Below are 24,626 nucleotides of genomic sequence, written 5' to 3'. Positions count from 1 at the left end.
CCCTTTTATTCCTGTTGATTTTTTGGGCGCTGCTGTATCTATCCAGTAGCAGCCGAGTCCATTGTGCTGTGTCCATCTGGGGCCTTGGGCTGCGTTTCCATCCAGGGGCTGCTGTTGTCAGTCCTCTATTCTGGTGTCCGTATGCGACAGTGTTAAAAAGCAAAAGACAAAAACGAAAAATAATTCAAAAAAGCAAAACCTAAAAATAAAGTACAAAAACCATTACCCCGCACCACCACCACAAAAAAATAAATTATAAAAATGTTAAAGTTGATATTGTTACTGTATTTGTGCTGTTACCTTTTGATTAAAGTACCGTACAGTATGTGTGATGTTGGCTTTATTACAATACAGTACAGTATGTGTGATGTTACATGTTCCAAATGATTTTGTCCGTAAATAAAGTGTTTCTTAAAATAAACATGACGTGGTTTCCAATGTTTGTATTCCCAACTTCCTGTACTGTATAAATTAGTACTACTGTATGATGGGAATTCAATTAAGAGTGGTATACTGTATGTAAAACAACTTGGTTAGGCATCTTGCATTTCATATTTTAATAAAAACCACAGGAAACTTCTATTTTTAAAAGTTTATTGAAGAAAAAAAAGGTGTTTTTTTAAATAAAGTTTGAAAGTTAATTAAAACAAAAAAGTAGTTTGTTCTTCGTTACATTCTTTTCTTGTGTATATAGATATCTGTGGGGGAAAAAAAAAAAAGTATTAAAGTAAAGACACTCATGTTCATTTGTTTTCCAAGAAAATTTGTGGAACCACACAGCCCAGCAATAAGTCATGCTGGGCTGTGTGGTTCCACAAAAGGCATGCGGTACAAAGTGAAATAGTGGTGTCAGTGGTCAGCACTTTGACACGCTAACATTTGTGGAACCACACAGCAATGGCTGACACACATAAAATGGCTGACACACATAAAATGGCTGACACACACAAAATGCCTGACACACACAAAATGCCTGACACACACATGCTGGAGTGAAAACACATGTTTGCCAAACAGTCGACAGCACATGTCGGCCAGATGGCCGACCAAACTTGCTCCAAATCACCCCAAACTGGCCAGAAAGCACCCCAGCACACTCAGGAGGTACTGTACACCACAGCTAAATTAGGAGAGAATTTCATTACAAACAGCCAGATCTTGCAGATTATCTGCCAGATAATTGTATGGTGTACAGTATGCCTATCTTATACAGTAGAAAAAGATACTATACAATGGAGTACAAGAACAAAAATTTTTATTAAATAAAATTAAATTAATCTTAATAAAAAATTAAAAAAGTGGTCCACTAAGAGGTGGACCACCACCCGCAGGAGCTGGATGGCACGCTGCAACTGTTCTGTGGGAAAAAAAGGACAGTATTACAAAACAAATACTGAATACTTTACAGTGTAGTAATGGCAATACAGTACTTTACTCTATATTAGACAATATTGTTATTTACAATGTACAGTACTGTATTGTCAGTACAGTAAATCAAACACTACTGTATGCTGTCGAGGTAATTTAAACATTGCTTTAGTTTACCTCTTGTATAAGTGGGCTGCTGCCTGCCCGCTTCTGGGCCAGCCCACCTGTCTTGCCCCTGTCTGGGGCCCCCATAAATAATTGGCACTATATTGGAGAAAAAAAAACATTTAGTCACATTCAAATAGTAAACAATTATTACTGTATACTGTAGGTACAGTATTATACTGTATTGCTGGTATTCAAAATATAAAGTACTGTACAAGAGTTTAGCTTCAATAGGTCATAAACAAATTGTCAAAGGAATAAAACACCACAGTACAAATACTGTAGACATTTACTGTATGTATTAGCAGTCATGACATTTCATGACCGCTTCAGAAAAAAGAGGGTTACAGTACTGTAGGTGGTGTTGTAGGGAGTACTATCCATAATAGTGGACTGTACTCAGAGCCAGCCATAAATAATATGATTCCCTAGTCAAGTTTTTGGATGCTGCCCCCTTGCACAGATGCTATTTCCGCCTCTGAGCCTGTACCCCTTTCCCAGCACCATCACCCCTCAACCATAGCAGTCCTCATTTTGGTGCTCCTCCAACTTACTGTACTGTATGTTTAAAATAGCAACAGTGTGCACATTCGGTGTGCATCCCAAAACGGTGCATGTTCTTGCTGGGAAGGGGCATGGCCACACAGTAATTCCCCAATCTGAAATGACGCCACACAGTACTGCAACTTTATTCACAACATATCATGCAATAGTGTCTCTTTTTCTCGTTACATCATATGATAGTACCACATTACTCCTCAAAGTATTCCCACTTATTCACATTGCATCACATCATATTGCTCTTTGTTCACATTAGACCACACAGTAGTGCCCTTGCTACAGTATATGTTACACAACAAAGTACTGTATACACATAATGCTGCACATTAGTAATGCATTTTGTATGCACAGAATATACTGTAGGCATGCTGCATATCATATTAATCAGCAGAAGCTGCTTGTGCCCCTGGGCATTTGGCAAGTATGCCTATGCCTAGGGCAGGCTCAGACTGGAGATCAGTACGTAATCCCGCTGGACGGGATCCCGGCAGTTAAAATACAGACGCCGGAATCCCGACCACACAATCCCGACAGGGGCGGCGAGCGGAAAGCAGCCCCTTGCATGCTTGCTTCGCTCGCCACGCGGTGGGCACGGTGCCTCGCTACGCTCTACACACTATTATATCAGTAGTCAGGAAACGCAGCATGCATTTGTGTAGTGAAGAGGGTGAAAAAGGAGAGAAAGTACAGTTTGTACTGTAAGGTTATGTCAGAGGGTGTGAAGATGATCAGCTCAGTGTTATACATGTTACAGTAAGTTAGAATACAGTACAGTGCATTATGTATTTCTATTTTATTACCAGGTGTCTCCTCCACTGGTTGGCGACGGACTGTAAAAAGATAAAATACAGTTAGTCATATCAGTTGGACTTAAAGTAATGTTGGAGAAAAAAAATACTGTAATTGCAGTACCAACTATTGCTACTGTACAGTATATTTATTTACCAAAATGGTATTCTGGCTCGTCGTCTGTGGGTAAAAGAGAAGAATATTATAAGATACAGTATACAGTAAAAAGTATAGTAATAGTAAACTAGTGTCCAGGCCTAGTGACAGGTGGGTAAAAAAAAGGTATGCTTGTGACAGGCATGGTGATTCCAAGGGACCCCACCGAGACCATCAGAAAATTTGTGAGTGGCCCGTATGCCGGTGATTATGACTAGACTAAGGTAGCAACTCTTTTTTGCTTTGAATTATGCATACTGTACAGTACTGTACTGTATGTGCATATTGTACAGTACACTTAAAATATTTAGCAGTTACTGTAGTGGTAATTTGTAGTGGCAAATATGAGAATTCTAACTACAGTATATGAAGATACTTCTCTGACAATTACAAATATTACCTACTGTACTGCATTATCGTCTGTAAGTGTAACTACTGTAGATAAATGTTAATGTGGAATGTGATTGGTTGCTACTGTATGGGCAATATCACCAGTTCAAACAAAAACAATCATCTAAAGTCCCCCATCCACTATTCCGATTTGTGCAATTTTTATCCGATTTCTACGCATTTTCCTGAAAAATCTGATGAAAAGTGCTACTCTGGTGGAATCAAATCAATGTCAGTGATAATTCTTACCACTAAATGCCGCCTCATCGTATTCATCATCCTCCTCGGCGGCCTGTTCCAGTGTAGGAACTATGAAAAAACATTAATGAGAAAAAAAAGGTTCATTCCAGGAAATACACTACTTTACACCTAACCGCTAGAATCCTGACTGCTGGTCATGCAAACCCAACCCATTGGTTTAACACAATGTACAGTACAGTACAATACTTTAGTTTACTTACCAAGTTGGGGAGAGGGCTTTTTCTCCCCTTCCTCATCACTGTCAATAATTACTGAGTGGAAAATAAAAAAATATTATAAACAAAATACAGTAGAGTACAGTTACTACAAAATTGCACAGTAGTACAGTGCTACAGGAGGCAGAGATATATTCATAATACAGTAGGAGCAGAATGACTGTCCAGCGGTAGGGGACATACAGTACTGTATTTAAAAGACCTGCTGTCTGGATCCCGACATTCAGAATGCAGAGTGTGGATTCAGAGTATGATTGGAGGGTTAGGCTAGTGGAGGGTGGGTCGGATGCACAATTTTGGGCACCATAATACAAAATGGATATCGTGGAACTACAAAAGGTTTAGAGGCGGGCGACCAAAGTGATGAAGTGGATTGAGAAGATGGAATACAAGGAAAGGCAGGCTAGGCATGTTTACATTGGAAAAGAGGAGATTAAGAGGGGACATGATTAACCTTTACAAATATACTGTATACAGTAAGGGGACAATACACAGGAACTGTTTTTGATAAGATGGACACAGAGGACACGTGCACAGTAACTCTTGTTGAAGTAGAGGCGATTTCGCACAGAGGCGAAAAGGGGTCTTCACAGTGAGGGAAATACTGTACAGTACATGTTTGGAATTCCCTGCCTGAAAAGTAATAAAAGTGGACTTGGTCAATACTTTTAAGAATGGGCTTGAGAAAATCCTACTGTACTTACTATAATCTGGCTCCTCTTCCTCCCCCGAATCAATGTGAATGAGCTCCTCCTCCGCCTCTGTATCAATTACGAGGCGGTCTGTGTGTAAAAGATGACAAGTATTGTAAAATACAAAAATTACAGTAATACTGTAAGAAACTAGTGTGTCTGTAACAAAAAGTAATTATTACCACTTCCGGAGCTCTCGGATGGTGTCGGCGGTGGTGGTGGTGGTGGTGTTGGTACTGTGGGAAAAAAAATAACAGTACTGTAAGTGAAGCTGTCAATTGGAAACATGTACTGTACAGTATCCAGGACACATGTACAGTAGTGTAACGATGACAGTCACACCAGAATTCTCGTTACACAATACCTGGCAGCGCAGCAGGTGGTGGTGGTGGTGGTGGTGATGGTGTTGTTGGTACTGTGGGAAAAAAAATAACAGTACTGTAAGTGAAGCTGTCAATTGGAAACATGTACTGTACAGTATCCAGGACACATGTACAGTAGTGTAACAACGATGACAGTAGCACCAGAATTCTCGTTACACAATACCTGGCAGCGCAGCAGGTGGTGGTGGTGGTGGTGGTGGTGGTGTTGTTGGTACTGTGGGAAAAAAAATAACAGTACTGTAAGTGAAGCTGTCAATTGGAAACATGTACTGTACAGTATCCAGGACACATGTACAGTAGTGTAACAACGATGACAGTAGCACCAGAATTCTCGTTACACAATACCTGGCAGCGCAGCAGGTGGTGGTGGTGGTGGTGGTGGTGTTGTTGGTACTGTGGGAAAAAAAATAACAGTACTGTAAGTGAAGCTGTCAATTGGAAACATGTACTGTACAGTATCCAGGACACATGTACAGTAGTGTAACAACGATGACAGTAGCACCAGAATTCTCGTTACACAATACCTGGCAGCGCAGCAGGTGGTGGTGGTGGTGGTGGTGGTGTTGGTACTGTGGGAAAAAAAATAACAGTACTGTAAGTGAAGCTGTCAATTGGAAACATGTACTGTACAGTATCCAGGACACATGTACAGTAGTGTAACAACGATGACAGTAGCACCAGAATTCTCGTTACACAATACCTGGCAGCGCAGCAGGTGGTGGTGGTGGTGGTGGTGGTGTTGGTACTGTGGGAAAAAAAATAACAGTACTGTAAGTGAAGCTGTCAATTGGAAACATGTACTGTACAGTATCCAGGACACATGTACAGTAGTGTAACAACGATGACAGTAGCACCAGAATTCTCGTTACACAATACCTGGCAGCGCAGCAGGTGGTGGTGGTGGTGGTGGTGGTGGTGGTACTGTGGGAAAAAAAATAACAGTACTGTAAGTGAAGCTGTCAATTTGAAACATGTACTGTACAGTATCCAGGACCAAAAAGGGGTCCGGCCAATAAACAATCTGCATCAGAGAAGCAAGATACAGTATGCTTAAAGTATACAGTACTATATACTAGATCGCCAACAAACGTAAATTAACAAACAACTATCACTGGAATTGACCATCCTCATCCCGTAGCGAAGCACGGGTATTCAGCTATCTACAATGTTATTTATACTTTGTGTTTAATATTTACATTTAGTTTTGTAAACAGACATTCTTAACATTAACGGATTGCAGCGAGTTATCTGTGATGGTCAGGACAGGGGGTTGGGACTATAGAAATCACTATGTACTGTACACTACTGTATTTGACAATACTTACCAGCTTGGCGGCGCCTGTCCCGCCTCCTGTGACGTCGTGCTACCAGCCCTGTAAAAATATATATATACACAGTATAATGGCAGCATACTGTACAGCCAATGAAATTCAACATTGACAGCATCTTTATGACATCACAATAAATGGAATTGTTCATTCTAGTACCCTGCACCTAATCACTCAGGAGGGCATAGTGTACTGTACTGTCTTCAAAACTTAAGGGGCACATTTCTAAATGTGACATACAGTACAGTACACTTACAGTATCGCTACAGTACAGTAGGTCCAGGGTATTAGACAGAACACTACCTTTATAGACATTGTAACACACATAAGCATTGCCCTTATAAACATTATGACACACATCAGCATGCAGCCCTCCCACCCTTAACCATCTCAGTACTGTTCATTACATTACAAATTGATTTCATGACAGATGATGCAGTACTCACCTGAATTCATCTTATTCACGTCATGTCACAGTAGTGCAGTTTATTCACGTCACAGTACTGTCCTTGATTCACGTTGTGTCACACAGTAGAGCACCGTATTCACGTCACAGTACTGTCCTTGATTCACGTTGTGTCACACAGTAGAGCACCGTATTCACGTCACAGTACTGTCCTTGATTCACGTTGTGTCACACAGTAGAGCACCTTATTCACGTTACTGTACTGTACGTCACAGTAGTGCAGTAGTATATCCACATTACGTCACAAAGTAGAGATCTGCCACAGTCATGAACCTTATAACACATTATGCAAGAGTAATGCACGTCAGAACACATTAGGCCACTGTAACATCCCTTAGAATAATTTCTGCCAAAGTAACATCCCTTAGAACACTGTACTATCTGAAACACAAATTTCTGCACACTGCACGACACACTGCAATTAAACCACACAATGCACTGCACGACTGCATAGTGTATGCACTGCGTGATATGACAAACTGCACATTTCCCTGCAAAATATGATACAATGTACACTACACAAAAAACTGCAATTACCACATGTGTATACAGTACACTGCACGACAGTGCTGGCCCTAGCCAGATACAGATACAGCCGCAGTCACGCAAAATATAGGCATGCCGCATATCATTTTAATCAGCAGAAGCTGCTGGTGCCCCTAAGCATAGCAAATGCCCTAGGCATTTGCCTACTGTAGTTTGCCTATGCCTAAGGCCGGCTCTGCTGCACGATGTGATTCACTATGCATTACACTCACTGCACAATACCATATACTGAATGTACACTGCATGACACGCTGCAATTACGCAGCACGATACACTGTGATACATTGCATATACTGTACACTGCATGATACTGTACACTGCACAATCGTAGACCACGTGGATTGTAAAGAACTACTGTATATATACACAAGTTTAAAAAAATAACAATTGTTTTTGTAAAACGCATGTCGATCTTTTTCCATGTCAACTTAACGACCATGTCAACCTACAGTAACTGGTGTCAACCAATTTCAAAAGCCGCACCATCTAGGTCCACGCCAAAAAACAAATTGACCTTTTGACCCGGGTTAATGTTTGGTCCTTGTTTAACCATTTGTTTACCACAAATACTGTACAGTGCTATATAGACCGGATACCTGCTGCTACAGCAGCCCCTGCTATAATGTACTGTACCTGTAACTACAGTAACTTAAAGTACAGTAATCTACAGTAATGTACTGTACTTACAATCCCTTATGGCCTGCAGGCGTCGTGGGGTCCTCCTCACGAGGTCGCTCCATCTCCTCTGGAGAGACCTCACCGTTCTCCTCCGGTTGTAGGTCCGGAGGATATCCCTGCTGGCCCTCCTATATGACCTAACCTTCTCCTCGTTGCTGGCGAGAGTTCTGTCCCGCCAGCGAACGAGGAGACGCAGCTCACCCAGAGCATAGGGACGGTCCCGTACAGCAGCCATAACCGTCCTTATGCTCAATGAGCGTCTCAGACGTCGTGCGCCTCAGACGTCGTGCGTCTCAGATGTCGTGCGGTCCAGGCATTCAACGTACAGTACTGTAGTTACTGTACTTTGTGACAGTTTCCCTTAGTTTTAAATATGCCCTTTCTTTGACCACAGTATTTTCCACTGTCTTGCCCTACGCCCTTCCCTCCTGGGAGCCTTCACAGGTCTTATGCAATACACAAATACCGAAGATGCACAGTCCGTCAGAATACACTCATTTCATTCCCGCTGTTTAGGTGCATTTAGCGTAAAGAATCGCTCCTGCAGATGTACTTTGATTTATGTGAAATCTGTGTGCATCCTTCCATTGACTGTCTTACAGTGTAAATAAAATAATACAGTGCATTATTACAGGAAAAAAAAAAAAAAAAGAAAGAAAGAAAGCACATCAGGTCTTGAACCCTGGACCCCCAGCGAGGGAGGTGGGAGCCTTCACCCCTAGCCCACGACGCCTCATGAGAGATTTCCAATTTCATGTGTGAAAGTACTGCAAACAGCGGCCGGCCCCCGCCCCATTGCTGTTGGTTTATGCCTTAGAGGACTCGGACGCTCGCATTTGTAAAGCACGGTGTTTTCCTCCGCCTCCGGCTAGCCTGCTGCCCTTCCCCCATGGGAGCCTGCACAGATCATGCAGTAGACAGGGAGGGAATGCAAATGCTGGTCATGTGCAATACACAAACGCCCACTGTAGTACTGTTTTGCTCACTTACAGTACTGTACTGTAGGTTGCATTTAGCGTAAAGAATCGCTCCTGCAGATGTACTTTGATTTAATGTACAGTATGTGAAACCTGTGTGCATCCTTCCATTGGATGTACTGTATTGGAGAGAAATTTTTTTTTTTTAAAGTGAATGTCACGGGAACACATTAAAAATAAGGTTGGCACTTCCTTCCCATTGGTGTTGGTTTACAGTATGCCGTAGTGTACTCGGACGCTCATGTAATTGCATTTCAAAGGCACAGTATTTTCCATCGTCTCCCCCCTACCCCCATCGCCCTTCCCCCCTGGGGGCCTGCACAGGGAGGAAATTCAGGTCCTGTGCAATACACAAACGCTGAAGATCTACAGTACTGTTTTGCTCAGTTGGTAGCGTCAGAATACACTAATTTCATTCCCGCTGTTTAGGTGCATTTAGCGTAAAGAATCGCTCCTGCAGATGTACTTTGATTTATGTGAAATCTGTGTGCATCCTTCCATTGACTGTCTTACAGTGTAAATAAAATAATACAGTGCATTATTACAGAAAAAAAAAAAAAAGAAAGAAAGAAAGCACATCAGGTCTCGAACCCTGGACCCCCAGCGAGGGAGGTGGGAGCCTTCACCCCTAGCCCACGACGCCTCATGAGAGATTTCCAATTTCATGTGTGAAAGTACTGCAAACAGCGGCCGGCCCCCGCCCCATTGCTGTTGGTTTATGCCTTAGAGGACTCGGACGCTCGCATTTGTAAAGCACGGTGTTTTCCTCCGCCTCCGGCTAGTCCTCCATTCCCATTATGCATTAGCGAACTCAGACGCTCATATATTTTAAAAGCACGGTGTTTATACATTGTACTGTACATTCTTCCTTTTACACAATTACTGTAGTTGCGTCTCCATACACATACTGTACAGTACTCCATACTTTTTCCACCGCCTCCCGTTACGCCTACAGTATTGCCAGAGCTGTAGATCAATCCGCCGCTATACTGTACGATCGAAAGTACTGGATTAGTGGAGCATTAGCGACACAGTGGTGGAGATGTGTAATGCATGATGAGTATCTAGATCGCCTCAACGCGCCTGCCTGTGATGAAACTCAGCTATCGCATTAGCGTGACTAAACGCCCGTCTCGGCGGAGAAACAGTCAAGATAAAGGTGGCTACATCTGTATGACTCTTTGGCATTAATACTGTACACCATATTAATGGGAGTAGTACATCATACAATACCCTTAACATCATAAAATATATCCTGGTAAAACAGAATTATCCAGTACGTAGGCAAACTGCCAAGAATATTTGCTGAGCACAATGCAACAATTGTTGCCAGTTTTCACATGAATAGTAACATGCATTAAAGCTAGAGAATTATCAGTTACTGTCTATAGTGATACATTAAAGAGTAGACACAATAAAAACGCTTAGGTTTTTTTTTTTAAATCTTATATCTTTTTCAATTTCCTTCTTAAGTATTCACATTGTCATTTAATCTTTACACCACTATAATATGGTTTTTTTTTTAAATACTTTGCATAAATGTTGTTTGCATCAGGGTGGTATTATAATACACTTTTAAACAAAATAATAAATGTTGTATTTCAATATTTAGTGCACCCTAGACAGATCCTTTCCGTCTGTCCTTTGCAACAATATGATTTGTGGTCGCACTCACACTGTTTGATATAACAATTGTATCTTACTACTACAGGTTGAGTATCCCTTATCCAAAATGCTTGGGACCAGAGGTATTTTGGATATCGGATTTTTCCGTATTTTGGAATAATTGCATACCATAATGAGATATCATGGTGATGGGACCTAAATCTAAGCACAGAATGCATTTATGTTTCATATACACCTTATACACACAGCCTGAAGGTCATTTTAGCCAATATTTTTTATAACTTTGTACATTAAACAAAGTGTGTCTACATTCACACAATTCATGTATGTTTCATATACACCTTATACACACAGCCTGAAGGTCATTTAATACAATATTTTTAATAACTTTGTGTATTAAACAAAGTTTGTGTACATTGAGTCATCAAAAAACAAAAGTTTCACTACCTCACTTTCACTCAAAAAAGTCCGTATTTCGGAATATTCCGTATTTCGGAATATTTGGATATGGGATACTCAACCTGTATTAGGGGTTCTCTATTACCAACTCTCTAGATAGAGTAAATAATTTTTTCCCTGTGCAATGGATTCCCCACTCCCCGTATCTCTCCCTCTTTAAGTATGCACCTCTGATTTAACAAAGGGATAGAGTGTCTTTAGTTCTTAAAAATGTAATATAACATCTTCAGCAATACATGAATACATTTTAAAAACAATAATATAAATTTATTCCTTTCAAGTAGTTTCCAGGCTTCGCGTAATTAAAATTACAGCGTGCATAGTAAACAATATTTCAAAGTGGTACTTTGCAGAATAAATAGGATCAGATTCTCTCAAACTTGTAGTTAGATGTGTTGGGCTAGTTTTTAATTAGCAATCAATGGTCCCAGGCTGAGTTGCCAAGGCACCACGGCAGTGAGCTTGTCATACCCCAGATTACTGCTGTCCACAGGTACTCCAGCACACCAGTCCATGCTACGCATTTCAGTCACTGGACCTTTGTCAAGAACGAATGGTGTGTCAGGATGCTGATGAGATTTAAAAACCTTATAGCTAATGGATTGATTAACAAGTGTCTGCCCAATTCCTGTTTCCGTTTGACCGGCAATGTGATGTCACTGGAAGTGACATTTCCACTATTTACCAGAAGAGACGTCACCGGAAGTGATATTTCCACAATTTACCAGAAGTGACGGCAGCGGAAGTAACGTTTTGCGTTTCACATGTGATCCACAATGTTTTCTATTGTTTAGACCCAATCCATAAGGAATCCTTTGATCAAGAGGCTGTACTGTATATCACTTTACTGACAGTAACTATCACTTTGGTGTTGCCTTGATTGATCAATTCCAGGCTTGATGATCTTCTAGATGATTACTTGTCTGCCATCTTTGTTAAGGGAATCATTGATTTTTTTCGATTATTTGAATTCTGAGCAGAAAAAAACTCACCACTACATACTTTTCTAATAAGGTACTTAGGGGGACATTTACTAAGCAGTGATAGGAGCGAATAAGTGAGCCAGTGGAGAAGTTGCCCCATCAACCAATCACCAGCTCTGTATCATTTTATAGTATGCAAATTATAGATGTTACTTCAGTGCTGATAGGTTGCCATGGGCAACTTCTCCACTGGCTAACTTCTCCGCTCTTATCACTGCTTAGAAAATGTCCCCCTAAGTATTCATATATAGTATTTGCCTAATACCAGAGTGGTGGTTTTTTATGCTCATTTGACATCCAATAATCCCAAGAAGGTTTCCATAAAAAAGAGAGAGAGAGAGGAATAAATGTTAATAAAATCAAAATAAAATTGTCGATACATATATTTCATAATGGAGAGGTGCAAAGAGTAAGATAATATATGGTATATAGTATAAAATGTGTTAAAATTAGTCTAAGAGCCATCTAATTTCAAAGTCCACATTGTGTCCCATAGGTTTAAAAGTGTTTAGTACAACGATCCAGGGCATCTCACTTTGCGCTAAGGACTTTTCTATGTTTTTGTTTCTCGAGTTGGGTTTTATTTGTTGTAGGCCTATAAATATTTTGAGCTGACCCTCACACTTATTATGTTTGGTAGAGAAGTGGTCAGACAGTGGATGAGTAGTCAACCCTTTGCGGATGTTGTATATATGTTCCGCAGCTCTTGTCTTCATGGATCTTGAGGTTTTGCCCACATATATTTCTCCACATTTACATTCAAGCATATATACCACATTTCTTGAGTGACACGTGATAAAATCATTTAGCATATATTTCTTCCCATTTGCTTTGAATTCTACAACTTTTCTTTCTATATTTGCTCTCGTACTGGTCCTACACATCGGGCACTCTCCACATCTGTGGAACCCTTTGTTGCACCCCTGGTTTGTGGTATTCTCTGCAAGGCTACTTTTTACTAGTTGGTTTTTGAGAGATTTGGCTTTTATGTAAATAAATAATGGCTTGTCTGGTAAATGACTGCCCAACACTGTCATTTGGGTTTTTCTTCTAGTAGGTTGCTTCTTTCAATTATGTCTAATTTTTCTCTTGCTTATTTGAAAGTGCATTCAGTGTAACCTTTTTCTTTAATTCTTCCTGACATCACATCCATTTGTTCCTCAAGGACATTCTTGTCAGTACAATTTCTCTTGAGGCATTTGTACTGACCCACTGGTATATTCTCCAGCCACCTGATGTTGTGTTCACTGTTTATATGGATGTATGAGTTGGAGTCTGTGGGTTTGCGGTGGGTCAATCTCCTTGCGATCACCCGTGCGAATGGATCCATCACACAAACCCATCGCTGAGCGGCGATCCGCTAGGTTTCCGTGCGACGTGCCTGCGCATTGCGGTGCATACGTATGCGCAGTTTGTGCCTGATTGCCAGCAGTGATCAGGTCTGAATTACCAGCAGTGACTCCTGAGCAGCAAATCACTGTTCTTGCAAATAAACTCCTTAGTGTCACCCCTGGTAGAATGTGAAGAATCCGGGAAAATTGACCTACAAAGCAGGGCACCAGGAGATTTATGGCTGAAACGGGATGCTCCCACCGGATGCGGGAGGGTAGGCAACAATAACTTACCTGAAAAGATTGAAAGGCATACTTGTAGCGGGAACTCACCATTGGGACAGAATGTATTCAACAGAATATTTTGTGTTTTACTATCCATCTGCAGTATTTATATAGTAATAATTAAAATACTTATAGTTATGCTTACTATACAAACCCTTTAAACAGGGACACTCATGAATTCCACTGGTTCTATGGCTGATTAAAACCAAATGAAATGCAGGCTTGAAAGTCAGCCAGCCACAAAAACTGTATAATTCATGAGTATCCCGGTTTAAAGGTATAGTATGGTAATTCTATTTCTAGTTAATTACAATACTACATACACATACTTCCCACCTTACGTCTCTTGGGAATAGGGACATGCTACGCCAGAGGCATGGCCACACTGGAGAGGGGGCAGGACCCCATGTGAAAGGGGGCATGGCCTAGCACAGTGAAACCCCCCCCCCCCCCACACACACACACACACACACCATTTTCATAATCTTTGAGGGAGTGCTTGACAGCCCCCGGCTCCTGTCCTTGCACTGATGCTGTGAACATGTGCACGGCATCTATTCAGTAATCACCAACTGCTTTTCAGAGCAGAGCAGCAGTTGGGAGGTTAGCATACAGCAGTGATACTTTATTCACTGCTTGAGATTTTTATCTCTTTTATGTTTACATTGTCACTATCCTGACTTATGCTCTCATGTTTACTAGGTTGTCTTGTGACATACCTCTGCCACTGTCCAGCAGATCAGGATATCCTGGTTGGCTGAGTTTCTTGCTTGAGAAGTCTGCTCAGCATACAAGCTGCAGCACCTTCAGTTTAATCATGAGCCCGTGAGATAAATCTGTAACATTTTGACTATATAGTCAAAATCTTAAGAAAAGTTAGTGCACATCTCAAGATGTTAGGGTGTGTACACACAGTGAGATCCTTGCTATGCCCGATTTTCACTTGCGATTTCCCCTGAACTCCCTGGAGCCCAGATAGCACAGATTTTGACTAACTTTTCTTGAGATATGGACTATGTGTGCTTACGATTTTGGCTTATGTGAGATTTTGGCTTATGTGAGATGTCATTGACATGTGAGATAAACTAGAGAGTACACCGATCTAGCAAGGATTGACTTGCCTGCACAGTCTATCTTTTCTTGCGATGCCGACCTGGCGGGACCACGCATCGGGATCGAATCGGGATCGCAAGGTGACTTTCACCTTGCGATCTGCACTAACTTTTCTTGCGATTTTGACTATATAGTCAAAATCGAAAGAAAATATCTCACCGTGTGTACACACCCTTAGGCAGCTTGCGATACAGATTCGATCCCAATGCGCGGGATCAGTATCACAAGGCTAGATAGACTGTGCAGGCAAGTCAATCTTGACTATCTACAGGGCTGGATCTAGACCTTGTGGCACCCCGGGCAAAAAAATAGGGGCGTGGCTTCATGAAGGGGCATGGTAAGTTATGCCCCCAGTAGTATTGCCCCCAGTAGAGTTGTGCCCCCTAGTGTGTGCTGCTTACAAAAAATAAAAAATAAAATTAATACTCACCATCCCCGCTCCTGATTTCTGACCGCTGTTGCCCTCCATGTCTGGCCACCGGCGCCGCTCCTCTGATCTATGGGAGAGACGTCATGACTTCTCTCCCTTAGCACCGCATAGAAATTAGAGGTCAACCATGACCTCTAGTGTCTATGTGCCGCTCCCACAATGCAGTGCGGTGCGCAATGACTTTATCATGCATCGCACAGCCCCGGGGGGCACCACCAGAAGTGGATCTTGCCACGGCGGCGGCGCCCTCCAGACGGCAGTGGCACCCTCCGGTAGGCAGCGCCCCAGGCAAAAATCCTTTGTGCCTGTAGCAAGATCCGCTACTGACTATCTAGTGTATTATCTAGTATGAAGTATAGTCAAAATTGGCAATTAGTCAAAATGGTGCATAGACAAAATTGTAGATACAGATAGTCAAAATCTGTGCTATCTGTGCTATCTGGGCTCTGGGGGAGTTCAAGGGAAATCGCATAGTCAAAATCGGGCATAGCAAGGATCTCACTGTGTGTATACACCTTTACTGTCTGTTGAAAATCCTTCCATTCCAGGCTGATTATTCACCTGAGAGTTCTCCAGTGTGTGAAGTCTACAGTTTCCTGACTGCAGCAGTGTATCAGTCCAATTAGCAGTGCTGGACCTGCACTGCAGAGATAAAGGGCCTAATTCAGACCTGATTGCTAGCAAGCGATTTTTGCACTGCTGCGATCAGATAGACACCGCCTACAGGGGGAGTGTATTTTAGCTGTGCAAGTGTGCGAACGCATGTGTATCAGAGCTGTACAAACTGATTTTGTGCAGTCTCTGCTAGAGATGAGCGGGTTCGGTTCCTCGGAATCCGAACCCGCCCGAACTTCATGTTTTTTTTCACGGGTCCGAGCGACTCGGATCTTCCCGCCTTGCTCGGTTAACCCGAGCGCGCCCGAACGTCATCATGACGCTGTCGGATTCTCGCGAGACTCGGATTCTATATAAGGAGCCGCGCGTCGCTGCCATTTTCACACGTGCATTGAGATTGATAGGGAGAGGACGTGGCTGGCGTCCTCTCCATTTAGATTAGAAGAGAGAGAGTGAGATTGATTTGAGACAGAGACACTTGATTTACTGGAGCTTAGGAGTACTGTAGAGAGTGCAGAGTTTAGTAGTGACTGACCACAGTGACCACCAGACAGTGCAGTTTTATTTAATATAATCCGTTCTCTGCCTGAAAAAAACGATACACAGTGACTCAGTCACATACCATATCTGTGTGCACTGCTCAGCCCAGTGTGCTGCATCATCTATGTATATATCTGACTGTGCTCACACAGCTTATAATTGTGGGGGAGACTGGGGAGCAGTGCCAGTTATAGGTTATAGCAGGAGCCAGGAGTACATATTATTAAAATTAAACAGTGCACACTTTTGCTGCAGGAGTGCCACTGCCATTTTGACTGACCAGTGACCTGACCACACTGACCACCAGTATAGTTAGTAGTATACTATATTGTGATTGCCTGAAAAAGTTAAACACTCGTCGTGTGACTTGTGTGGTGTTTTTTTTTTTATTCTATAAAAAACTCATTCTGCTGACAGACAGTGTCCAGCAGGTCCGTCATTATATAATATATACCTGTCCGGCTGCAGTAGTGATATATATATATTTTTTATATCATTATTTATCATCCAGTCGCAGCAGACACAGTACGGTAGTTCACGGCTGTAGCTACCTCTGTGTCGGCACTCGGCAGTCCATCCATAATTGTATACCACCTACCCGTGGTTTTTTTTTCTTTCTTCTTTATACATACATACTACATCTCTTTATCAACCAGTCTATATTAGCAGCAGACACAGTACAGTAGTCCACGGCTGTAGCTACCTCTGTGTCGGCACTCGGCAGGCCATCCATAATTGTATACCACCTACCCGTGTTTTTTTTTTCTTTCTTCTTTATACATACATACTACATCTCTTTATCAACCAGTCTATATTAGCAGCAGACACAGTACAGTATGGTAGTCCACGGCTGTAGCTACCTCTGTGTCGGCACTCGGCAGTCCGTCCATAATTGTATACCACCTACCCGTGGTTTTTTTTTCTTTCTTCTTTATACATACATACTACATCTCTTTATCAACCAGTCTATATTAGCAGCAGACACAGTACAGAAGTCCACGGCTGTAGCTACCTCTGTGTCGGCACTCGGCAGTCCATCCATAATTGTATACCACCTACCCGTGGTTTTTTTTTCTTTCTTCTTTATACATACATACTACATCTCTTTATCAACCAGTCTATATTAGCAGCAGACACAGTACAGTACGGTAGTCCACGGCTGTAGCTACCTCTGTGTCGGCACTCGGCAGTCCGTCCATAATTGTATACCACCTACCCGTGTTTTTTTTTTCTTTCTTCTTTATACATACATACTACATCTCTTTATCAACCAGTCTATATTAGCAGCAGACACAGTACAGTAGTCCACGGCTGTAGCTACCTCCGTGTCGGCACTCGGCAGTCCATCCATAATTGTATACCACCTACCCGTGTTTTTTTTTCTTTCTTCTTTATACATACATACTACATCTCTTTATCAACCAGTCTATATTAGCAGCAGACACAGTACAGTACGGTAGTCCACGGCTGTAGCTACCTCTGTGTCGGCACTCGGCAGTCCGTCCATAATTGTATACCACCTACCCGTGGTTTTTTTTTCTTTCTTCTTTATACATACATACTACATCTCTTTATCAACCAGTCTATATTAGCAGCAGACACAGTACAGTAGTCCACGGCTGTAGCTACCTCTGTGTCGGCACTCGGCAGTCCATCCATAATTGTATACCACCTACCCGTGGTTTTTTTTTTCTTTCTTCTTTATACATACTACATCTCATTATCAACCAGTCTATATTAGCAGCAGACACAGTACGGTAGTCCACGGCTGTAGCTACCTCTGTGTCGGCACTCGGCAGTCCGTCCATAATTGTATACCACCTACCCGTGGTTTTTTTTTCTTTCTTCTTTATACATACTACATCTCATTATCAACCAGTCTATATTAGCAGCAGACACAGTACGGTAGTCCACGGCTGTAGCTACCTCTGTGTCGGCACTCGGCAGTCCATCCATAATTGTATACCACCTACCCGTGGTTTTTTTTTCTTTCTTCTTTATACATACTACATCTCATTATCATCCAGTCTATATTAGCAGCAGACACAGTACAGTACGGTAGTCCACGGCTGTAGCTACCTCTGTGTCGGCACTCGGCAGTCCGTCCATAATTGTATACCACCTACCCGTGGTTTTTTTTTTCTTTCTTCTTTATACATACTACATCTCATTATCAACCAGTCTATATTAGCAGCAGACACAGTACTGTAGTCCACGGCTGTAGCTACCTCTGTGTCGGCACTCGGCAGTCCATCCATAATTGTATACCACCTACCCGTGGTTTTTTTTTCTTTCTTCTTTATACATACATACTACATCTCTTTATCAACCAGTCTATATTAGCAGCAGACACAGTACAGTAGTCCACGGCTGTAGCTACCTCTGTGTCGGCACTCGGCAGTCCATCCATAATTGTATACCACCTACCCGTGGTTTTTTTTTCTTTCTTCTTTATACATACATACTACATCTCATTATCATCCAGTCTATATTAGCAGCAGACACAGTACAGTACAATAGTCCACGGCTGTAGCTACCTCTGTGTCGGCACTCGGCAGTCCATCCATAATTGTATACTAGTATCCATCCATCTCCATTGTTTACCTGAGGTGCCTTTTAGTTGTGCCTATTAAAATATGGAGAACAAAAATGTTGAGGTTCCAAAATTAGGGAAAGATCAAGATCCACTTCCACCTCGTGCTGAAGCTGCTGCCACTAGTCATGGCCGAGACGATGAAATGCCAACAACGTCGTCTGCCAAGGCCGATGCCCAATGTCATAGTACAGAGCATGTCAAATCCAAAACACCAAATATCAGTAAAAAAAGGACTCCAAAACCTAAAATAAAATTGTCGGAGGAGAAGCGTAAACTTGCCAATATGCCATTTACCACACGGAGTGGCAAGGAACGGCTGAGGCCCTGGCCTATGTTCATGGCTAGTGGTTCAGCTTCACATGAGGATGGAAGCACTCAGCCTCTCGCTAGAAAACTGAAAAGACTCAAGCTGGCAAAAGCACCGCAAAGAACTGTGCGTTCTTCGAAATCCCAAATCCACAAGGAGAGTCCAATTGTGTCGGTTGCGATGCCTGACCTTCCCAACACTGGACGTGAAGAGCATGCGCCTTCCACCATTTGCACGCCCCCTGCAAGTGCTGGAAGGAGCACCCGCAGTCCAGTTCCTGATAGTCAGATTGAAGATGTCAGTGTTGAAGTACACCAGGATGAGGAGGATATGGGTGTTGCTGGCGCTGGGGAGGAAATTGACCAGGAGGATTCTGATGGTGAGGTGGTTTGTTTAAGTCAGGCACCCGGGGAGACACCTGTTGTCCGTGGGAGGAATATGGCCGTTGACATGCCTGGTGAAAATACCAAAAAAATCAGCTCTTCGGTGTGGAAGTATTTCACCAGAAATGCGGACAACATTTGTCAAGCCGTGTGTTCCCTTTGTCAAGCTGTAATAAGTAGGGGTAAGGACGTTAACCACCTCGGAACATCCTCCCTTATACGTCACCTGCAGCGCATTCATAATAAGTCAGTGACAAGTTCAAAAACTTTGGGCGACAGCGGAAGCAGTCAACTGACCAGTAAATCCCTTCCTCTTGTAACCAAGCTCACGCAAACCACCCCACCAACTCCCTCAGTGTCAATTTCCTCCTTCCCCAGGAATGCCAATAGTCCTGCAGGCCATGTCACTGGCAATTCTGACGAGTCCTCTCCTGCCTGGGATTCCTCCGATGCATCCTTGCGTGTAACGCCTACTGCTGCTGGCGCTGCTGTTGTTGCTGCTGGGAGTCGATGGTCATCCCAGAGGGGAAGTCGTAAGCCCACTTGTACTACTTCCAGTAAGCAATTGACTGTCCAACAGTCCTTTGCGAGGAAGATGAAATATCACAGCAGTCATCCTGCTGCAAAGCGGATAACTGAGGCCTTGACAACTATGTTGGTGTTAGACGTGCGTCCGGTATCCGCCGTTAGTTCACAGGGAACTAGACAATTTATTGAGGCAGTGTGCCCCCGTTACCAAATACCATCTAGGTTCCACTTCTGTAGGCAGGCGATACCGAGAATGTAAACGGACGTCAGAAAAAGACTCACCAGTGTCCAAAAAAATGCAGTTGTACCCAATGTCCACTTAACCACGGACATGTGGACAAGTGGAGCAGGGCAGGGTCAGGACTATATGACTGTGACAGCCCACTGGGTAGATGTATGGACTCCCGCCGCAAGAACAGCAGCGGCGGCACCAGTAGCAGCATCTCGCAAACGCCAACTCTTTCCTAGGCAGGCTACGCTTTGTATCACCGCTTTCCAGAATACGCACACAGCTAAAAACCTCTTACGGCAACTGAGGAAGATCATCGCAGAATGGCTTACCCCAATTGGACTCTCCTGTGGATTTGTGGCATCGGACAACGCCAGCAATATTGTGTGTGCATTAAATATGGGCAAATTCCAGCACGTCCCATGTTTTGCACATACCTTGAATTTGGTGGTGCAGAATTTTTAAAAAAACGACAGGGGCGTGCAAGAGATGCTCTCGGTGGCCAGAAGAATTGCGGGACACTTTCGGCGTACAGGCACCACGTACAGAAGACTGGAGCACCACCAAAAACTACTGAACCTGCCCTGCCATCATCTGAAGCAAGAAGTGGTAACGAGGTGGAATTCAACCCTCTATATGCTTCAGAGGTTGGAGGAGCAGCAAAAGGCCATTCAAGCCTATACAATTGAGCACGATATAGGAGGTGGAATGCACCTGTCTCAAGTGCAGTGGAGAATGATTTCAACGTTGTGCAAGGTTCTGATGCCCTTTGAACTTGCCACACGTGAAGTCAGTTCAGACACTGCCAGCCTGAGTCAGGTCATTCCCCTCATCAGGCTTTTGCAGAAGAAGCTGGAGACATTGAAGGAGGAGCTAACACGGAGCGATTCCGCTAGGCATGTGGGACTTGTGGATGGAGCCCTTAATTCGCTTAACAAGGATTCACGGGTGGTCAATCTGTTGAAATCAGAGCACTACATTTTGGCCACCGTGCTCGATCCTAGATTTAAAACCTACCTTGGATCTCTCTTTCCGGCAGACACAAGTCTGCTGGGGTTGAAAGACCTGCTGGTGAGAAAATTGTCAAGTCAAGCGGAACGCGACCTGTCAACATCTCCTCCTTCACATTCTCCCGCAACTGGGGGTGCGAGGAAAAGGCTCAGAATTCCGAGCCCACCCGCTGGCGGTGATGCAGGGCAGTCTGGAGCGACTGCTGATGCTGACATCTGGTCCGGACTGAAGGACCTGACAACGATTACGGACATGTCGTCTACTGTCACTGCATATGATTCTCTCAACATTGAAAGAATGGTGGAGGATTATATGAGTGACCGCATCCAAGTAGGCACGTCACACAGTCCGTACTTATACTGGCTGGAAAAAGAGGCAATTTGGAGGCCCTTGCACAAACTGGCTTTATTCTACCTAAGTTGCCCTCCCACAAGTGTGTACTCCGAAAGAGTGTTTAGTGCCGCCGCTCACCTTGTCAGCAATCGGCGTACGAGGTTACATCCAGAAAATGTGGAGAAGATGATGTTCATTAAAATGAATTATAATCAATTCCTCCGCGGAGACATTGACCAGCAGCAATTTCCTCCACAAAGTACACAGGGAGCTGAGATGGTGGATTCCAGTGGGGACGAATTGATAATCTGTGAGGAGGGGGATGTACACGGTGATATATCGGAGGATGATGATGAGGTGGACATCTTGCCTCTGTAGAGCCAGTTTGTGCAAGGAGAGATTAATTGCTTCTTTTTTGGGGGGGGTCCAAACCAACCCGTCATATCAGTCACAGTCGTGTGGCAGACCCTGTCACTGAAATGATGGGTTGGTTAAAGTGTGCATGTCCTGTTTATACAACATAAGGGTGGGTGGGAGGGCCCAAGGACAATTCCATCTTGCACCTCTTTTTTCTTTTATTTTTCTTTGCGTCATGTGCTGTTTGGGGAGGGTTTTTTGGAAGGGCCATCCTGCGTGACACTGCAGTGCCACTCCTAGATGGGCCCGGTGTTTGTGTCGGCCACTAGGGTCGCTTATCTTACTCACACAGTCAGCTACCTCATTGCGCCTCTTTTTTTCTTTGCGTCATGTGCTGTTTGGGGAGGGTTTTTTGGAAGGGCCATCCTGCGTGACACTGCAGTGCCACTCCTAGATGGGCCCGGTGTTTGTGTCGGCCACTAGGGTCGCTTATCTTACTCACACAGTCAGCTACCTCATTGCGCCTCTTTTTTTCTTTGCGTCATGTGCTGTTTGGGGAGGGTTTTTTGGAAGGGCCATCCTGCGTGACACTGCAGTGCCACTCCTAGATGGGCCCGGTGTTTGTGTCGGCCACTAGGGTCGCTTATCTTACTCACACAGTCAGCTACCTCATTGCGCCTCTTTTTTTCTTTGCGTCATGTGCTGTTTGGGGAGGGTTTTTTGGAAGGGCCATCCTGCGTGACACTGCAGTGCCACTCCTAGATGGGCCCGGTGTTTGTGTCGGCAACTAGGGTCGCTTATCTTACTCACACAGTCAGCTACCTCATTGCGCCTCTTTTTTTCTTTGCGTCATGTGCTGTTTGGGGAGGGTTTTTTGGAAGGGACATCCTGCGTGACACTGCAGTGCCACTCCTAGATGGGCCCGGTGTTTGTGTCGGCCACTAGGGTCGCTTATCTTACTCACACAGCTACCTCATTGCGCCTCTTTTTTTCTTTGCGTCATGTGCTGTTTGGGGAGGGTTTTTTGGAAGGGACATCCTGCGTGACACTGCAGTGCCACTCCTAGATGGGCCCGGTGTTTGTGTCGGCCACTAGGGTCGCTTATCTTACTCACACAGCGACCTCGGTGCAAATTTTAGGACTAAAAATAATATTGTGAGGTGTGAGGTATTCAGAATAGACTGAAAATGAGTGTAAATTATGGTTTTTGAGGTTAATAATACTTTGGGATCAAAATGACCCCCAAATTCTATGATTTAAGCTGTTTTTTAGGGTTTTTTGAAAAAAACACTCGAATCCAAAACACACCCGAATCCGACAAAAAAAATTCGGTGAGGTTTTGCCAAAACGCGGTCGAACCCAAAACACGGCCGCGGAACCGAACCCAAAACCAAAACACAAAACCCGAAAAATTTCCGGCGCTCATCTCTAGTCTCTGCGCATACCAGGACTTACTCAGTCGCTGCAATTACATCAGCCTTTCCGGTACTGGAATTGACTTCAGGACCCTCCCTGCAAACGCATGGATACACCTGTGTTTTTTCAGACACTCCCTGAAAACGGTCAGTTGACACCCACAAACACCTTCTTCCTGTCAATCTCCTAGCGATCGCCCGTGCAAATGGATCCATCACACAAACCCATCGCTGAGCGGCGATCCGCTTTGTACCTGTGCTACGTGCCTGTGAATTGCGGTGCATACGCATGCGCAAACGCACAGCAGCGATCAGGTCTGAATTACGCCCATTGTGAATGCATTTACTCTCAGGGGGTAATTCAGATCTGATCGCAGCAGCAAATTTGTTGGCTTATGGGCAAAACTATGTGCACTTCGGGGGGGGGGGGGCAGATATAACATTTGCAGAGAGAGGTAGATTAGGGTAGACTATATTGTTTCTGTGTAAGGTAAATACTGGCTGCTTTATTTTTACACTGCAATTTAGATTTCAGTTTGAACACACCCCACCCAAATCTATCTCTATCTGCACATGTTATATCTGCCCCCCCTGCAGTGTTCAAGGGCTGTGTAGACAGGTAACCCAGGTCTTCCGGCCTGGAACCCATTTACCTCCCAACCACAGCATCCTGCGGGTGGTTGGGGGAGAGAGCACACACTGCCTCCACTGCTGTCTGCGCTGCCATGCAGACAGCAGTGGTGCCGGTGGGGTAGGTGAATGGATGTCGCTCTTATGAGTGTGGCGTCCATTCACCACACAGATGGAGGCTGGAGGCAGCCCAGCAGCATCTTCCAGAGCGCTGAGCTTGATGTCATCTCTATGTGCCGGCCTTAAAGACACTGCACCTGTGTGCAATGTGTGCGGTGCTGAACCGGGAATATCCCGGGTCGGCACTGCAGTGTAAATTGGATAAATCCCAGATCCGACCTGGATTGGAATCATTTTCAAAGCCCGGGTCGGATTTGGATTTTGGTGTAATAGCGGTATAAATCTGCCAAATCCCACCTAAAAATGTGGCCTTAATTTTGTTTTTGTGGTAGATGAGGCATTTGTTTTACATGAAAATGT

At 43.7% G+C, this 24,626-nt stretch overlaps 1 protein-coding gene and 1 long non-coding RNA gene across 7 annotated transcripts in view; one reads left to right on the top strand and one right to left on the bottom strand.

Annotated features, from left to right (window-relative positions):
* LOC134910135 (NADP-dependent alcohol dehydrogenase-like) overlaps positions 1 to 24,626 on the top strand; it is a 465,879-nt gene that overhangs the window by 263,589 nt on the left and 177,664 nt on the right. The gene's annotated exons all lie outside the window — the stretch shown is intronic.
* Positions 2,895 to 3,941, bottom strand: LOC134944937 (uncharacterized). The gene is made up of 4 exons (XR_010181999.1): positions 3,891 to 3,941; positions 3,679 to 3,738; positions 3,040 to 3,063; positions 2,895 to 2,924 (listed from the first exon to the last, which is right to left on the bottom strand). It is a non-coding gene; the product is annotated as an uncharacterized LOC134944937 (long non-coding RNA).

The sequence above is a fragment of the Pseudophryne corroboree genome, chromosome 1 (assembly GCF_028390025.1).
Source record: "Pseudophryne corroboree isolate aPseCor3 chromosome 1, aPseCor3.hap2, whole genome shotgun sequence".
In the NCBI taxonomy this organism is placed as follows: Eukaryota; Metazoa; Chordata; class Amphibia; order Anura; family Myobatrachidae; genus Pseudophryne; species Pseudophryne corroboree.
The sequence above is the reverse complement of the archived record's forward strand: the minus strand, read 5'-3'. Positions and strand labels throughout refer to the sequence as shown.